General features: G+C 40.6%; 1 protein-coding gene across 11 annotated transcripts in view; it reads left to right on the forward strand.

The window, feature by feature from the left end:
• The window catches only part of LOC118359149 (leucine-rich repeat-containing protein 7-like), a 225,930-nt gene that overhangs the window by 86,878 nt on the left and 120,294 nt on the right, over positions 1 to 18,758 (forward strand). The gene's annotated exons all lie outside the window — the stretch shown is intronic.

An 18,758-nucleotide genomic window follows, 5' to 3' on the forward strand; every position in this document is an offset into this window, starting at 1 on the left:
GGCTTCGTCTCAATTAACCGCATCCACCTATGTCGGCCATCCGCACTGTAGCGTCCGACCGGTTTGGCCTACAAACTATGGAAAGATGAGGCTCTCACGAACACGATGGTGTTCTCTGTGCCCCATGGGACTTTTCTGAAGTCGGTACAGCCGATGAGCCAACTTCTGTCTAATATGACCCTATTATAGAAAGGGGGGACTCTCACAAATGAAATGGTGGTCTCCAATTGGTTCTACAGCCCCCTGTGTCAAGTGTCACGGGACTCGTCTGAAGGTAACCCGGTACTGGAAGTAGTTTTGTGCCCTGCCAAAAAAGGAGTTAAATATCTGTAAAAAAAAAAATAATTCCTGAGCTTTCTTATATCTGCTAGATATGGGACAGTCACTTCAAAACCTTTGTCACAAATTAAATCATAAGGAATGTCTGTTTTTCCATTTATGAATGTGTTATTCAATGTGTTTCTATGGGCTATAGCAGTACAGGCCAAATTCAATGATTTATCAAATAATATTTGTATATATTTTATACCTACAGGGGTTATAAAATTCTAACTCAAATGGCTAAATCATCCATGGTATGACCATCTTAAAACAATTCCATATGTTAGCTTAGTAGAACCCCCCCATCCCAAGTGCTTAGACTTTTAGGGGTTTTAATATATCTCAACCTTTCGTAATTACACTTTAGTGCTCTTAAAACAACTGCAGTGGAAGCGGAAATAATCAAATTATCTCCAACTTGGTTAAGCCCCCGACCATAGCCCTATATATGGGTTTCATCAATTAACATAAATGCGTTTTATTTTTGTGTTAATGAATTGTAAATTTGTAGAGTTGCTGTTAGTTTAACAACTGCTAATGACAAATGAATTACCATCTTTTCATATTTTACAAGTCTAAATATAGTTCTGAAGTTTAGAGGACTTCAGAACTATATTTAGACTTGTAAAATATGAACACAGTGGAAAAGGTGTTCTTTGGTGTGGCATCTGTCGATGGTCATGGGCAGCTGCTGTCTGTGCTTTCTAACAAGCAGTATCTTATTCATAATATTTCACTGGCAAGTCCATCTGCCACACTGAAAATGTCAGCCATTTAATTTAGCATAAAAATACAATATATTTCTACTAACAGTATTCTTCTCAGATATTTTACTTCCCTCCTCCCCACCAGTCTGTGTGTTCATTGCTGAAGCAAGATACCAGGGCAACACATGCAACTCTGGAGTCAAAACTGAAGAGGAAATCAATATTACAGAGTGAATACAGTTACAGGCTTGGACCTATTTCATCCTACAGTATCTATTCTCAGTTCCTCTTCACTCTCTACTTTATTTTTTTTTACCTTGATAGATGCTAATAGGAGTCAGTTGTCTAAATTGGTGTGGTATCTACACCGCAGTTGATTTTCTGTTCACTGATGGGAGCTGCCAGCTTAAAGTGGAGAGTGGTTTGATTGTTAGTCATATGGGCAGGAGACTTTACTCTACCGGGCCTGCCGTGGGATTGCACAGAGGAGATTCGGTGTGGCGGCGATGGTGGTGTCTCCCATAAGCACTGCCATCGGAATGGATCAGGCCTGAATGCAGTACAACATTTGGGAGTGACAGTGTAAGGGGAGTGAGGTTTGTATGATGGGCCCTGGCGCTGGCAGGAGATTAATGGGGCCTCTCTTCAGTAGCAGAGAGGAGAGGAGCCAGGCAGGACAGGCAAGCCTGATTCCCCTGGATCCCTGCCAGCCGCTCTGGCAGAGCCATGGGGCCTGTCGCCAAGGGCAGCTCATCTACCCATCCACCCGGCCCCTGTCTGGACAGCCGCCTCAACCACAACATATTACCAGAAAGTGTCACATAATATGTCCAAATCGGTGTGTGTTCTGCCACTCCCACTACCTCTTAAAGACAAATTTCAGAATCTGCTAAACATGCTATTCCTTCTTAATTACCTTATGGTGTGTCTGCTTTGAGTTGCCAAGGGAACCCCACTGTTGGCTTGGAGACGAGGCATTGCAGAATCCAGGTCAAATCCTTATCTCCTATAACCCAATGTTGAGCTCATCAGATGCTCTCTGGAAATAAAGCTTCCTGTGTCTGGCTCTACCATGAGGTAGACCAGTGGGGTATAACTATTGCATTGCAGATATAACAGAGGACATAACAATAAGCTTGCGCTAATATCTGTCCTTCTGATGATTTAAGTGTCACCATCAGGTTCAAGATGAGGCATCTGTGTTATTATTATCCAGTTTTGATACGGTTGGGGTTTCTATTGCTAGTAGCTTTTAATCATCTGTAGTTTGTCTTGTAACTAAGCAACATAATTTGCTGTAATGTCTCTTTCTACTCGCAATATACAGATGCAGGATCTTAATTTGATCACTCTTTTGTTGATGAGAATGTTTCTGTTTGGCAGGAAATGCAAACTTGTAGTGTATTCTAAGTTTAAAAAGGCTTCAGAAGTTTGTAAATTCTACTTGAAAATATCAGACTGTATTTGCCCTAACGTATAATGTATCAACCTCTACAAAAAATATCCACAAATTATAATCCATATAACAATTCAGATGTCCTGTTGCTGCAGGATTGTTTTCCTGCCGTAGCAAACTGGCTCAAAATAAGATCCTACATCTGTACAGTAGGCTGTGTTTTATTAGACATTTCAATGAAAAGATACTGATTGAGAGGGCAATATACTGTAATGACTTGAATAAATTGACTGCCTCTTTTCCAATGTCAGAGTGTACACATTGAGGGGAATAGCTCCTCTGTTTTAATTTATTACTGCCTGCCTGACAGTTGTTCACTTCATTGCATTAAATAATATGGAGGCATTTATATATTAGTCACCAAGGGTGGTAAGTTTTACTGTCGGGCAAGTCACAAAATGCTCTTCATGGGTTTACAAGCATTGGGCCATATTCTACCATTTAACTTCCTTTATCCACTATAAACACCCCCTGTTAAAGCCTTCTAGGATATTGTTTCTTCCTGCTGAGTAGTTTTAAGGTGTGTTGAGTCTTCTAATCTGTAAAACTCAATGGATAACTCAGAGTGGATAAGAAAAGAGAGCCAGCGATTACAATCTGTATCCCTTTGCCACCTGTGCTGACTGCAGAAGCACTGCATATTTCTCACAGCATAATCTCAATTCATTTTGCTTAAAGTGGTAAAGAGCTGTTGTGAGTGTGGTAAATATCCCTACCAGCCTGCATTGGGGATCAGGGTGCCAGTCGGCCATGTCTAATTGCATTCATTCATATGCAGTGTGTGGTAAGGAGTTCGGCAGACAGAGAGAGAGAGAGAGAGAGACCGTTGCCCTAGAGCACACAAACTATACAGCCTAAACATCAGCGCCGCAGGTAACTTCAACGAAGCTGTGAACGAACTGAGAGACAAGGCAAGAAGGGCCTTCTATACCATCAAAAGGAACATAACATTCGACATACCAATTAGGATCTTTCTAAAAATACTTGAATCATCAACCAAGAATTTACAAAATGAGAAAAACACCAAATTGAGACTCTGCATGCAGAATTCTGCAAAAAGTATCCTCCGTGTACAACGTAAAACATCAAATAATGCATGCAGGGCTGAATTAAACCGATACCCGCTAATTAGCAAAATTCAGAAAGAGCTGTTCAATTCTACAACCACCTAAAAGGAAGAGATTCCCAAACATTCCATAACAAAGCCAATACCTACACAGAGAGAACCTGGAGAAGAGTCCCCTAAGCAAGCTGGTCCTGGGGCTCTGTTCACAAACAGACCTCATAGAGCCCCAGGGCAGCAACACAATTAGACCCAACCAAATCATGAGAAAACAAAAAGATAATTACTTGACACATTATTGGAAAGAATTAACAGAAAAACAGAGCAAACTAGATTGCTAATTGGCCCTAAACAGAGAGTACACAGTGGCAGAATACCTGACCACTGTGACTGACCAAAACTTAAGGAAAGCTTTGACTATGTAAAGACTCAGTGAGCATAGTCTTGCTCTTGAGAAAGGTCGACGTATGCAGACCTGGCTCTCAAAAGAAGACAGGCTATGTTCACACTGCCCACAAAATGAGGTGGAAACGGAGCTGCACTTCCAAACCTCCTGCCATTACACAGATCCACAAAGAATTTGAAAACAAACCCAATTTTGAACTCTGATATCTACTGGGTGGAATAGCAGTGTGCTATCACAGCAGCAGGATTTGTGACCTGTTGCCACAAGAAAATGGCAACCAGTGAAGAAACAAACACCATTGTAAATACAACCCATATTTGAGTTGATTTATTTTTCCTTTTATACTTGAACTATTTGCACATCGTTACAACACTGTATATAGACATAATGACATTTTAAATGTCTTTATTTTTTTTGCACCTTCTGTGAGTGTGATGTTTACTGTCAATTGTTATTGTTTATTTCACTTTTGTTGTACATGTAAACATGTGTTTCCCATGCCAATAAAGTCCTTGAATTGAATTGAGTTGAGAGAGGCAAACTGCTGCATTGAGCAGTATTAAATGTACTTCCTGTGTAAGGTCTCACCTCTCTATGATTATGTGACATTGCATTACCTGGACCTCGGCCACGAAGAACAGTAGTGTAGAAAGAATGGACTAACCCTTTACATTATTTCTGGGACAAAAACAAACAGATCACTTTTCCCCTCAGGCTTGAAAACAAGAAACCTGATGTCTGATGTTTTGTGACAACCTAGCCTATTACTCCTAATAATTATGGCACCATGAAGCAACATGGACTGTATCACTTGAGGAGTTTGCTTTTGCCCAGTCTCCTTTGCAATAATTCTCAACTATTGATCCAGTATATGAAGTGCAAAATTAGAAATGGTAGACTTTGGCTGGCTTGTATAGCCATGGGTTCATCCTGGCTCTGTGCCTTATTCTGCCTGTCTGAAAGGACAGTGGTTTTTGTATGAATCTACTGGCTTTTTTAATTCTAGTATGAGTTCCCACATTAGCGAGTAAAAGTATTCCTGCCTTTTGGGTTGCATTATCTCAACTATAGAAATGACGGAAATTGACTGGAGATGACGAGTAATAACAACTCCTATCTCTGTGTGTTTTTATATTCTGAATCTGAAGGGTCACTGATATCCTAGGAAGACCCATAGCAACTTGTTAAGGTGACAAAGTCTGAAGTTGCATTTTAAGAATCATCCAATTTGATCAATGCACATCTTGTCTTCTCGTCAAATTAGACCTGGCCTCTTTGTTCTGTAAGTCTGGCCAAGCAAGACTAATGTACAGTATGTTGTACATTTATGCTGAATGTATAAAGAGTAGCTAACCATGTGCTAACAGGCAGCTGACAGAAGTGTGTAGTCTGAGTGGACAGACAGGGCAAGCAGCAGTCAGCTTTGATTTGTGTCTCAGCAGGGTTGCCATTGGCCAAGCTTGGCTAGAGGGCAAAGGGGAGATGAGGATGGCAGATAATAGCCTCTGAGGTAGATCTCAGGACAGCAACACAACTAGTCAATCATTATATTATGTCTACTCATCATGTGCCTGAAGACCCAAACAGCTGCAGTCAACTGATTGACTTCACAATGTGTTTTAACCCTGCATGAAACACCCCCTGTAGTAGGTAAGGCTGTACTGTACACTACCTTGCTGTACCTAAAGTGAATGGTATCTCCTTTTGCACTCCCGAAGGTGTAGTGAGACTGATGTGCTCCTGAGAATCAATTGTTAGTTAGCCAGCTAGCTTCAGTTTCTGGCTCGTGTAAACTTATTATGAAGAACTCATTCCAATACTGCATTAAAAAACAATTCTGTTCTAAATCGTCCAATTTTAGACAGACAGACAGACCTAATTTAATTTAATTTCATTCCTGCTGATATAGGTTCATAGAAAATGACCTGCACATGTCACAAAAGGAATGAGCTGATGCATTAATTGTCAGAGCTCACAATGGAAACACATCCCATTCTGCATGATTCATTAACCTTTATTACCAGCTGTTCACTCTTTTTTTCAAAGTAAAGAATAGGTATGATGAACTGAACACCATTATCTTGGATAAAATCCAATTTGTGCTTGAGCCGAAAATGTGGCCGGAGGCTCTGTATGGAGGGTGTGACGCAATTGCTGAGGCCAAATTGAGCTCCGTACCGCATCTCTGTGTGCCTCCCAAATGTTGTAACCGTGCGGACGGCTCCTTATAGCTCCGCATTGACATGGTTGGTTGACGGTAGGAGGGTGCGGGAGATCCTGCATAAACACAAACTCAATTCCTTGACAACAGCTCTGCTCAACAGCTCTGCTCTGCTCCACGATGCGCAAGATGTATGTATGAATGCCCTGATTTCTGCAGAGGCCGTGTCATCGTAAATGCTGCACGGCCATTGCAGACCTCTGATTGACCATACAACGCCTTTTACACTGTACAAACCATAACTTTGCATGATTTTCATGGCTTCTTTGTCGTTTTGATGGAGTATGTTTGTTATTAAATATCTGATCCTCTGGTCCCATGTAGCTCAGTTGGTAGAGCCTGGCACTTGCAACATCAGGGTTGTGGGTTCAATTCCCACGAGGGACCAGTATAAATGTATGCACTCACTACAGTAAGTTGCTCTGGATAAGAGCATCTGTGAAGATGAAAATATTTAATAAAAAATATATTTATGTGGGCTAAAAATAAATGATTTGACCTTGCTGGCTAAACATCAGCCTGTCATATTTATTGAAAAGGTGCTTCATTATATAACACTAATACAAACTCTTGCATGCAGACACACTTAGATGATTCACCTATTCTCTTAATATGCTGTTAATACCTTGGATTTAGGAACTGTTGCTTCTGTAAGCTGGATGTAGAATGTTTGGAGGGTAATAAACATCTACTGATATTATTTCTGTTTGTCACTATGTCCAGAATCTCCCAATGGGGCATTTCATTTTCTATATCAGTAAAACATTTTACATCAAGAATATCTACCTTTTTGAATCACGTGTCATTAAGTTGAACGTTTTTGTCACGTACACAAGTGCAGTGAATTGTCATTTTTGCTTGCTCTTCCCCAACACTGCAGTAATCAGTAGACATATAAAAAACAAGGGGAATGTGAGTAGGCATCAGGATATATGATCAACAGAGTAGCAGCAGCATACACTGCATTCAGGAAAGTGTTCCTTCCCCTTTTCTACATTTTGTTACGTTAAAGCCTTATTCTAGTTGATTAAATTGTTTTTGTTTTTTTCTCATCAATCTACACACAATACCCCATAATGACAAAAAGTCAAGGGGTCTGAATACTTTCCGAAATGCACTGTATGTGAGTGTATGTGTGCGTGCGTGTGTTAGTATGAGTGAGTGTGGGTGTTATCTACACTACCAGTCAAAAGTTTGGACGCACCTTCTTGTTCCAGGGTTGTTGTTTTAAAAAAAACTATTTTCTACATGGTAGAAGAACGGTGAAGACATAAACTATGAAATAAAATATATGGAATCATGTAGTAACCCGAAAAGTGTTAAACAAATATTTGAGGTCCTTCAAAGTAGCAACCCTTCACCCAACATTTTGGAATGAGACGTTCGACGAGCAGGTGTCCACATACTTTTAGTCATATAATGTGTGTGTGTGTGCACCCTCAGTGAGGTGAGAGAGAAAACGAAGCAGAATATTTCCTCATTTTCTCACTGCTATTATTGTACAATGTAGAAAATAGTAAAGAACAACCCTTGAATGAGTAAGTGTGTCAACTTTTGACTGGTGCTGTATATATTCTGCTCCTTTTTCTCTCACCTCTCTGCATGTGTGAGGGTGACCCACAGCACTGGATTTATTCAGTAGTACGTGAATAACCATCATGGTTGGGGTCTTTATAGCAAAGCAGTACTTCCACAAGTATGAAAAATGTATACATGGCCAAGGTTGTCGTCAAGGAGGAAGTGAGGACTTCAATAGAAAGTAGAGGTTAATTCAACCTAAATTCTGTCAAGTGCATGAATATACCACATACATTAGGAGTATGACTAGCTACGACATGTAATTTGCATTGCTTGCTGTTTGGGGTTTTAGGCTGGGTTTCTGTACAGCACTTTGACATTGGCTGATGTCAAAAGGGCTTTATAAATACATTTGATTGATTTGATAAGATTCAACTGTGATGCAATTTCCACATGAATCATGGCCGATGGCCTTCAACAATGAGCTCTGGGGTTGTAATAACCTCACATGCTTCTGGTTAGTGGTTCTACGGCTGGTTGATGGGTGTTGTGGGTGGCATTAGTGGTCCTTAGAGGGAGGATCTGAAGAATGCTGACCAGATGGTTCAATTCAGAGAATGCTTTACATTGCTGAGGTGTAATTCCACTATTTTCCCAGATTACAGGGCACCTTAAACCATTCTTACCCTCTCTCTGCAGGGCCCTATCAGGATGGAGATGTCATGCTCTGCTCAGGCCTGAGGGAATGGCACAACACTCTGTAATAACACTTTTGAGATGAAAAGGAAGAGAAATACACTGCTTCAGAGCACTAGCAGGATTTGAACACAGATTTGGCTCATTAGTCCAATCAGTCACTCATCTCTTTTTGTAGTAACATTGTAAGATTTGACTAATCTTTTGAGTTGTGCCTAATTCACCAGTGCTCAAATGAGATATTAGATAGGGTGGTTTACTTCATAATACCCCATTTAATCAGCGCTATATTAAGAAAAATAACGGAGGAACCAAAGATATGGTATTAGACAAGTTTTACAAGGTTTCCTATAACTTTCCAGAGATTGTTCTCCCTCGTAACTCCTTCCTGCTCTCAGAACAACTCACAGTTCTGAATCTAGACCGAGTCCATAGAGCTTTGATCCACTTAAACTGTAGGTATCAGTCTATCGAAAGAGGTCCTTTTCTGCTGAGGGAACGTGTTCTGTTTTAGATGCGCTTGTTTGATGACGCGACGGTAACCGCTATTGAATGGAGTGGTCCTTCTGTAGCACAGTTGGTAGAGCATGGCGCTTGTAACGCCAGGGTAGTGGGTTCGATTCCCGGGACCACCCATACGTAGAATGTATGCACACATGACTGTAAGTCGCTTTGGATAAAAGCGTCTGCTAAATGGCATATATTATTATATTATATATATTATGGAGCTCATTCCTTTGACCTGTCATTACACCTGACTCTCCCATTGGATTTCATTTTTAAAAAGATGTTATTTGAGAGGTGCAGCACTTGAGTCCATACTGCTGCTATAAACAGTGGAGCTACTGTACAGTAAGCTCAAAGTATTGGGACAGTGACAATTGTTGTTGTTTTGGCTCTGTACTCCAGCACTTATAGAAATTATAGAGTGACAATGAGGTTAAAGTCCAGACGGTCGAGTAAACCGTTTAGAAATTACAGCACTTTTTGTACAGAGTCCATTTTAGGGGATCAACTTTTGGGACAAATTCACTTATACGTGTATTAAAGTAGTATAAAGTTAAATATTTGGTCACATATTCATAGCACGCAATGACTACATCAAGCTTGTGACTACAAATTTGTTGGATGCATTTGCTGTACTTTTCGGTTGTGTTTGAGATTATTTTGTGCCCAATAGAAACCTGTTGGGCAGAAAATATGGTCATAACACTGTCATGACACATATTTAGACCTGTTGTGACATATTGAGTTATTTTATGGATGGTTATGACACCAACAGTTGTAGTCAGAAGTTTACATACACCTTAGCCAATTACATTTCAACTGAGTTTTTCAGAATTCCTGACATTTTAATTCCCTTCCTTCATTTTAAGAATGTGAAATGTCAGAATAATAGGAGAGCGATTTGATTTATTTCAGCTTTTATTTATTTCATCACATTCCCAGTGGGTCAGAAGTTTACATACACTCAATTAGTATTTGATAGCATTGCCTTTAAATAGTTTAACTTGGGTCAAACGTTTCAGGTATCCTTGCACAAACTTCCCACAATAAGTTGGATGAATTTTGGCCAATTCCTCCTGACAGAGCTGGTGTAACTGAGTCAGGATTGTAGGCCTCCTTGCTCGCAAATGCTTTTTCAGTTCTGCCCACAAATTTTCCATAGGATTGAGGTCAGGGCTTTGTGATGGCCACTCCAATACCTTGACTTTGTTGTCCTTAAGCCATTTTGCCACAACTTTGGAGGTATGCTTGGGGTCATTGTCCATTTGGAAGACCCATTTGCGACCAAGCTTTAACTTCCTGACTGATGTCTTGAGATGTTGCTTCAATATGTCCACATAAGTTTCCTACCTCATGATGCCATCTAATTTGTGGAGTGCACCAGTCCTTTCTGCAGCAAAGCACCACCACAACATGATGCTGCCACCCCTGTGCTCCACGGTTGGGATGGTGTTCTTCAGCTTGCAATCTCCCCCTTTTCCCTCCAAAAATAACGATGGCCATTATGGCCAAAAAGTTATATTTTTGTTTCAACAGACCAGAGGACATTTTTCCAAAAAGTACAATCTTTGTCCCCATGTGCATTCGCAAACCGTAGTCTGGCTTTTTTTCTGGCGGTTTTGGAGCAGTGGCTTCTTCCTTGCTGAGCGGCCTTTCAGGTTATGCCGATTATAGGACTCGTTTTACTGTGGATATAGATACTTTCGTACCTATTTCCTCCAGCATCTTCACAAGGTCCCTTGCTGTTGTTCTGGGATTGATTTGCACTTCTGGAATTTTCCAAGCGGTTTAAAGTCACAGTCAATTTAGTGTATGTGAACTTCTGACCCACTGGAATTGTTGTGAAATAATCTGTCTGTAAACAGTTGTTGGAAAAATGACTTGTGTCATGCACAAAGTAGATGTCCTAACCGGCTTGCCAAAACTATAGTTTCTTAACAAGAAATTTGTGGAGTGGTTGAAAACGAGTTTTAATGATTCCAACCTAAGTGTATGTGAACTTCTGACTTCAACTGTACATAAGGGTCTAAAAACCCACAAAATCTACCTTGCCCATGACCTGTTATGTGTGTTGCACAGTCTTCCAGTAATGTTGAAATAAATAGTACCATTTTGATATCTCAGTTGTGTGATCGGTTCCACCAACAGCGTTGATTGGTATCAATGCAATCAGCATAACAGGGAAGGGGATACACCATATTTTTATTTTATTTTATTTAATTTACCTTTATTTAACCAGGCAAGTCAGTTAAGAACACATTCTTATTTTCAATGACGGCCTGGGAACAGTGGGTTCTGCGACAGATTTGTACCTTGTCGGCTCAGGGGTTTGAACTCACAACCTTCCGGTTACTAGTCCAACACTCTAACCACTAGGCTACGCTGCCGCCCCTGTTACCCAACAAACAAAAATAATGTCATGTTATTATGATGTCCCATTCTAAATGTTGCCCGCTGGGTGAGCACCAGTGAAAGTCCTCATCTTCATTCACAGCATGACTATGTGCCTGATTTGCATCTTCTGTAAAGCAGTCTTATCTATCTTTGTATCAGTTTGCATTTAGCTTAATACCATTATATTGCACTGCATATAATTCAGAAGTAGGTCAAAGTAAAATCTGAGATAAATAATATATGTTAGAAATTCTTGCATGGCCTGCTGCTGCTCATAATAGTTTTATGGAAAATAGTAAAGGATTTTTAATTCTCAGTGCTTAACCTTGTAGCTTTTATAGTATCAAGGACAGGGGTTCATGAATTGCTCGTTTTGGTTTTCTAAAATCCTATTCTTTGCACATTGATGTTGTCAGAGTGATTTCAGGACAGTCCATTAGGTGACACCTAAGGTAGAGCAAGCTTTTTTTTGGCGATGGAATTTTGGCAATGTTTTCACTTGACATCAGAGATCCCTGCAACTGCTTTGTATTATTTTTGACAGTTCCTAGTTTTTGTCTTCCTGTACCAGTTTAGACATCATGTTTTTGTTGCAAATATTGTTATGAGAAATCAAAGCATACTGGATTGGGTCTGTGTTCTTCTTCTGTATTCCTTTCCCAGAGTTCTGAATGGTATGGCCCGCTGCGTCACCACTGGAATCCCAATTAGACATTACAGGTTGATTATTTGCAATGCCTTGATGTTATTAAAGGACCTGTATTAATGATTTCCTCTTGACTGCTCCTGGGCAGCCTGCTTTCTAATGCACACTTGACCAGCCTTTCCTCTCTTTCGGTTCAATTTTAGAATATGACTAACGTAACAAAATGTGGAAGAAGTTGAGGGGTCTGACTACTTTCTGAATGCACTGTATGTACTGTAATATCTGTGAAAAGGAGACATCTCCCTTTCTCTCCTCTCTGCATTTACTGAGACGAGGTTTGATGAACACGGCTTATTTGTGATTTCATATTTAAAGTGGTAGTTTAGCACAGTTAAATGCTTCATGTACTGATGCTAAATGCTTTATTAGCCCCCAAATTGATGTTGTGTGTTGGAAAAGGTGCTTGAGGTTGGCCAAAGTACATAATGGTGTATATCGAGAGGGGGAGGTGGTAAAATGTGTTGGGAGCAGGAGTGAAAGGAAAAATCTGTACTGTAGTTTATCGGGGTTGTGTGTAGCTCATAAATGAGCACATGAGATGGAGATGGAGAGCCTTGCAGAGAAATTGGCTGGCACAGACTACAAAGAAATTAAATTGGTGCTAGCAAAGGCGAGGGGAGTCTTTCCCAGAATAATGCATCAATGGAGAAATTCTGAAATGCAGCAGTTATGTGTGAGAGTAAAATGTGTTCTGTATGGGAAGGTCACTTGTTCCCCAGGACTCATTAAAGTTGGGCCTTAATGGGATGAGTGTAATAATGGATGCAGAGGATGGTCTAATGTGTGTAGGCTAGAGGCATTGCTTCATTTGTAAATTGGGAGGTGCCGGAACTAAAAGTGAGTTCAATAGAGAGGTGACCTGGGGGGCTCTGAGGTACTGGAACGCATGAAAAATAATCACCAAAGCTTTGCATGAATTATCATCGCTTTTGCATAGTGGAATATTGCCGTAGTGTAGAAGTGGTTGCAGAAGTTGCACAAATGGGGATTATTTGGGGGGTTTAAGTGTAGAGTCCAGGAAAAATGCATGCAATTCTACATAATTTGACATGACTGCATTTTTTTATACCGCACAAATGGTCGAAATGACCGGCTACTTTGGCACTGACAAACTGAGATCAATTAAAACAACCTTGCCGTGAATCCACCAATAGCCTAGGCCTAGGTTTGTGGAGACATATACAATATGAGGAGGAAATTATAGTCCTAAAAAAGCTTTCCAGTTTCGCTGAATAAACTCAATGATGTGCCGCTCACTCAGCAGGGCTGGCTGATGTGCTCAAGTGCCACAAGCCTATCTCTCTTTTGTTTTACTTTATAAACCAATGCTGTTTGCTCAATAGGCCTATTTGGAAGTTGATAAAATATTTTGGTAGCTTATAGACATATATTTTCCTGTGATTGTATTTGAAATATTACGAAAGGCCTGTTTTGGCTGCATGCTGTTCACTGACAGATTTGCCACTCATTCCCGACTGTATTCCTTGTGATTGGGCTACACACAATCCACAGCTAGGCATTTAAAAAAAAAAAAGCTATTGATCCTCTGTGGCATAATTATAGGCCTACTCCTGGTGTAGTATTCTGAATTACTGTGCATTCGGAAAGTATTCAGACCCCTTGACTGTTTACTTAGTGCCTTACTCTAAAATTGATGAGAAATATATATTTTTATCCATCTACACACAATACCCCAAAATGGCAAAGCAAAAACTGATTTATTTTACATTTTTCCAAATGTAGTAAAGATGAAATATTACATTTACTAGTATTCAAACCCTTTTCTCAGTACTTTGTTGAAGCACCTTTGGCAGCGATTACAGACTCGAGTCTTCTTGTGTATGACTCTACAAGCTAGGCACACCTGTATTTGGGGAGTTTCTCCCATTCCTCTCTGCAGATCCTTTCAAGTGAGGTTGGATGGGGAGCGTCACTGCAGAATGAGTCATTAGGATGTCACGAAATGGTCGCCTAAAGTCATCAGGACATCCCCGCGACCAATCTGGGAACTAGACAAAACCTCAAGGGGAGCATGACACAACGTCTCAAGAACATGCTAAAATCTCCTCAGGGATGTCCCCGGGACTAACTGGGAACTAGAGAAACCTTCCAGGGGACCATGACCAATGTCCAAATGTCGCCCTAAAAACATCCCTGAGACAAATCGGGAACTAGACAAAACCTCCAGGGGACCATGACACAATGTCTCAAGAACATGCTAAAAACGTCCTCCAGGACATTCTTGGGACCAACCGGGAACAAAAAAACCATCCTGGGGACCATGACACAACGTCCCAAGAACGTGCTAAAACCTCCACGAGACAAACCGGGAACTAGAAAAAGGTCCCCTGGAGAACGTTCCCTTGTGACCATCACACAACATCCTAAGGACTAGTAAAATGTCAGTCCTGAGAACGTCCTGACATGGTCTTGCATGACATCCTGGGAACTTACAGGGAACTACAGTACACTATGACCCCCGAAGAGTGGTAGTAGCATGGCAATTGAAATGCCAGGGTTATGGGTTTGATTCCCGTGACCACCCATAGGTCAAATGTTCCTAGGCCGTCATTGAAAATAAGAATTTGTTCTTAACTGACTTGCTTGGTTAATTTTTTTTTCATAAAAAAAAATGTATGACTGTAAATCTCTTTGGATAAAAGCGTCTGCTAAATGGCATACATTTATTATTATAGAAAGATCACTTTGGATCATCACTCGACGTCCTAAGGACTAGTAAAATGAAATTCCCGAGAATGTCCTGTCTTCAGTGATGTCCTGCTAATTTACAGGGAACTACATAAAGGTCTCCCAGAGAATATTCCCTGGGATCATCACGCAAAGTCCTAAGGACTAGTAAAATGAAAGTCCTGAAATAGTTCCCAGCTACGTCCTGGGAAGGTACAGGGATATAGACAAAGGTCCCGCAGCAAACATTCCCTTGGGACCATCACGCAACTTTCTTAGAACGTTCTTAGAACGTCAGTGGGATATGCTGTGGGGATATTTTTCAGCGGCAGGGACAGGGAGACTATTCAGAATCGAGAGAAAAATGAACGGAGCAAAGGATGACTGCTGGATGACTAGTGATGTGCGTTTGGACCAATACTGGCTGTATCCAAGGCTCAGCAAATTGTTCACATAACAACAGAATGCAGCACGCGACTGAAGAGAGAAGAGACCACCAATTTTCTAGTTACAGCATCAGTGCACGCTCTGGAAAGACAGCGCGAGAGAGTGGAAAGGCAGTTTGCCAGTTAACGTACAGCAGCGCGTCCCCTGAACAATAACGAAGAGGTAGTTGATAAGCCTGACCACGGAGACGGGGGTGAGAAGGTGATGAAGTGTACTTCATGAACTGTAACCGAAAACAACTGGCATTTGGAAAGTTTGAGGTGAGGGAGAAAGTGTGGTAGAACAAGTATTGTTATCATTGTTAAGTATCTTGCTAGCTGGATCGAATTATCCGTTAGCTAGCCAGGGAAATGTTGAGCAACATTAGCCAACTGATTAAAATAATTGAGTTTATGGTGTGAAAGTTAGCTGGCTAATAATGTCAGACAGCTAACGTTAGCTAGCTAATGTCAGATGAGTTAACATTAGTAACCAACCAATTCGCTATAGTATTAACTGGTAACGTTATACGACTCCTTGCCATTCCTCCAAGTTATAACACGTCAGTTGCTTACTGGACCCTGGCAATCTGTGTGAAATGTTAGTTCTTTAGCTAGTTAACTACTATCAGTGAACTAATGTTTTCCCTCTATGTGCTTATTTTTTTTTCAGAATGAGAGAATTAGGTGAAAATGAGGCATTGCTTGTTAAACAAGTGTAGCTGGAGCTGGGCCTGGCTTAAGATGGGTGCCACTATAGAGGTGAAAGGAACACCACACACTTTCCCGCTTTCTCACTTTGTCAATACAGTGGATAAAAAGGGGTATGCCAGGTGTACTGTCTGCCTGAAAGAGATCAATTATGCCAACAAAGAACAGATGTCCACAGGCAAAAGTGTACAATGTAATAATGTGGAGTGTAGACCAAATATATTGTTTTTGTTGTGTTGAATTTGACAGTAACACGTGTGTGGGGGGATTACTTTTTTTTTTTTACTCAGTGAACTTATTTTTGCACACATGTAGCCTTGTGCATTTGATCAATGTCTATAGTGACCACTATAATAGAGCAAAAATAGAATGTCTGTTTGTTTCATTCTATTTATACTTCCCAAGTGCAATATTTAGGTGTGTGTGTGTGTGTTTGTGTGTGTGTGTGTGTGTGGTCACAAGTGTTCTATTACCACTGAGGAAGTACAGTTCCCGCTCAGCCCAGTCAAAACTGTTCGCTGCTCTGGCCCCCCAATGGTGGAACAAACTCCCTCACGACGCCAGGACAGCGGAGTCAATCACCACCTTCCGGAGACACCTGAAACCCCACCTCTTTAAGGAATACCTAGGATAGGATAAGTAATCCTTCTCACCCCCCTTTAAGATTTAGATGCACTATTGTAAGTGACTACTCTACTGGATGTCATAAGGTGAATGCACCAATTTGTAAGTCGCTCTGGATAAGAGCGTCTGCTAAATGACTTAAATGTAATGTAAATGTATTATAAAGGCTGTCATGACTAGCTGCAATATTAGTGTATTGTTTTTTTCTCAAGACTTGAGTGTCATTTGCAGTAAAGTCTAGGCAACAAATAACATTGGATGGCTTTCTTTACATTTTTTTTAGTTGTGAGTTAGGTTCACATTAACCACTTTTTATTTTACACACAGACTGATCATGTAGATTATATTCTTTGTTGTTTAATTAGTTAAAACCTGCTTTTCCCCCTAGCAGGGATTTTTCAGTGTAAAAAAAAGTGTCAGCTTATTAGGCCCTCCCTCACCAGTTTGCATCCTTGATTAAAAAAAATAAAAATAATAAAAAAATATATATATATTTGCAAACATTATCGGGCATTGTGTGTAGATTGATGAGGGAAAAAAATCTATTTAATTGATTTTAGAATAAGTCTGTAACGTTACACGATGTGGAAAAAGGCAAGGGGTCTGAATACTTTCCAAATGCACTGTAATGACAATATGCCCTTGGATCTTCTATGATCTTCTATGTAGAACAACCCCTTATCTTCTAACAACTATTGTGTAGCTTATGATAGAGCAATCGACTTATGTAGATTGTCATAGAGCAAAAGTGTGTTTGTGAGAGTCTCAACTTTTCATAGATAGCTTTTAATGGGTTGTAAGATCAAACCATTCGGTCTCTACAGATGTTTTTTGGAAAAAGACCCGGGCCCATTTGGGATCCGCCAATGTTTCACAAACACCGCTCTAGCTCAGCCCCCGTTAATCACACAAACTAATGGTTGGTACCGACAGATGAAGAAGAAATAGACTAATTCAGATATCTGTAAGTTTAAAAGTAGTTATTACTTTGGGGAATAATTTATTCCTGCCCAGCCAGAGACAGTGGACATCGTGTCTGGCTTCAGAATGCAGATCAGCTTTTGATAGTGGTTCATGGGCCAAGGCTAAGTTCATACAGAGGCGTAAGTGCTGCAGAAATATCAGGCAAAACAAGAAGACAAATTGCAGTGAACTGTGTCGTTAGCCAATGTTCTTGCAGATACTGGTAAGGAAACATATTCAGGTACATCAAGGCTTGTTCACTTACAGATGTTACATTTGAATACATTCTTGTCATATGAATCGTTTTTGGCAATTAATTGTGCCCTGTAGCTTAGTTGGTAGAGCATGGCACTTACAACACCAGGGTTATTGGTTTAATTCCCGCAGGGGACCGGTACAAAAATGTATGCACTCACTCCTGGATAAGTGTCTGATAAATTACTTAAATGTAATGCTCAGTGTTGATTACAGTGATACCTTGGTTTGAGTGCCACAGAACATTCCCAAATGTCAGTAGGTGTTGCCAGATTCCAGCAGGGTGAGTTACCTGTTCTACTTCCCCTACATCTTCTCTATAAAGGTCTGCTCTGCCTAGTGTCCTGGATCTGTCTCCATTATATTGTGTCCCCAGTTCCTAGGGCCCGATCGATGTGACCTAAAATACAGCACCAATCACCACCATCCTCAGTCCTAACTTTATTGCTCAGCATTGCACTCTCTCCAGACATTTAGCTGTTGTCAACACTATTAAAGTAGTGCACACAAGCTAATTTTCAAAATAGACTTTTTGATGTAAAGGGAAAATAGTAAAAGGTATAAAGGTGTCTACATAAATGATTATTACCTGGACATGAATTGACGTTAAAGCCTCACTCTACTGTGTGAAAAGCACTGTGCTTTATGGTTAAAGCCCTCAAGCTGTTCCTCCTTAGACACCACACCAGTGGCAGGAATAGGATACTCCCGTCTCTGATATTTTTTTGGAAGCGAGCTCCTGTTCATGTCGGGATTTGGACATAGGCCTGCTTCTCAAGAGAGGACATAGTGTATCCTCCCTGCATAGGAAGCATACTGCCTCTGCCAGGAGACCGGTATTTTTATGGCACAACATAGCATGCTTACCCTGTAATAATAGGTTGTTGATACATGCCCTGTCTGGCTTTTCCCCCATATTCGCTATTTACCCCAAAGTTTGTGATAGATTCCCTATTTCTAGCAACGGAGAGTGAGACATCATTATGCTCTGGTTCCTGCCCACTCTCCTGCTCAAGGATCCTCTGCAACAGAGGCAGAACTGGGCCATGGATCACAGGCTTTTTGCCAAGAAAAGAGAGAACTAAAGTGGTGGTGAG

Source organism: Oncorhynchus keta, chromosome 26, assembly GCF_023373465.1.
Source record: "Oncorhynchus keta strain PuntledgeMale-10-30-2019 chromosome 26, Oket_V2, whole genome shotgun sequence".
Taxonomy (NCBI): Eukaryota; Metazoa; Chordata; class Actinopteri; order Salmoniformes; family Salmonidae; genus Oncorhynchus; species Oncorhynchus keta.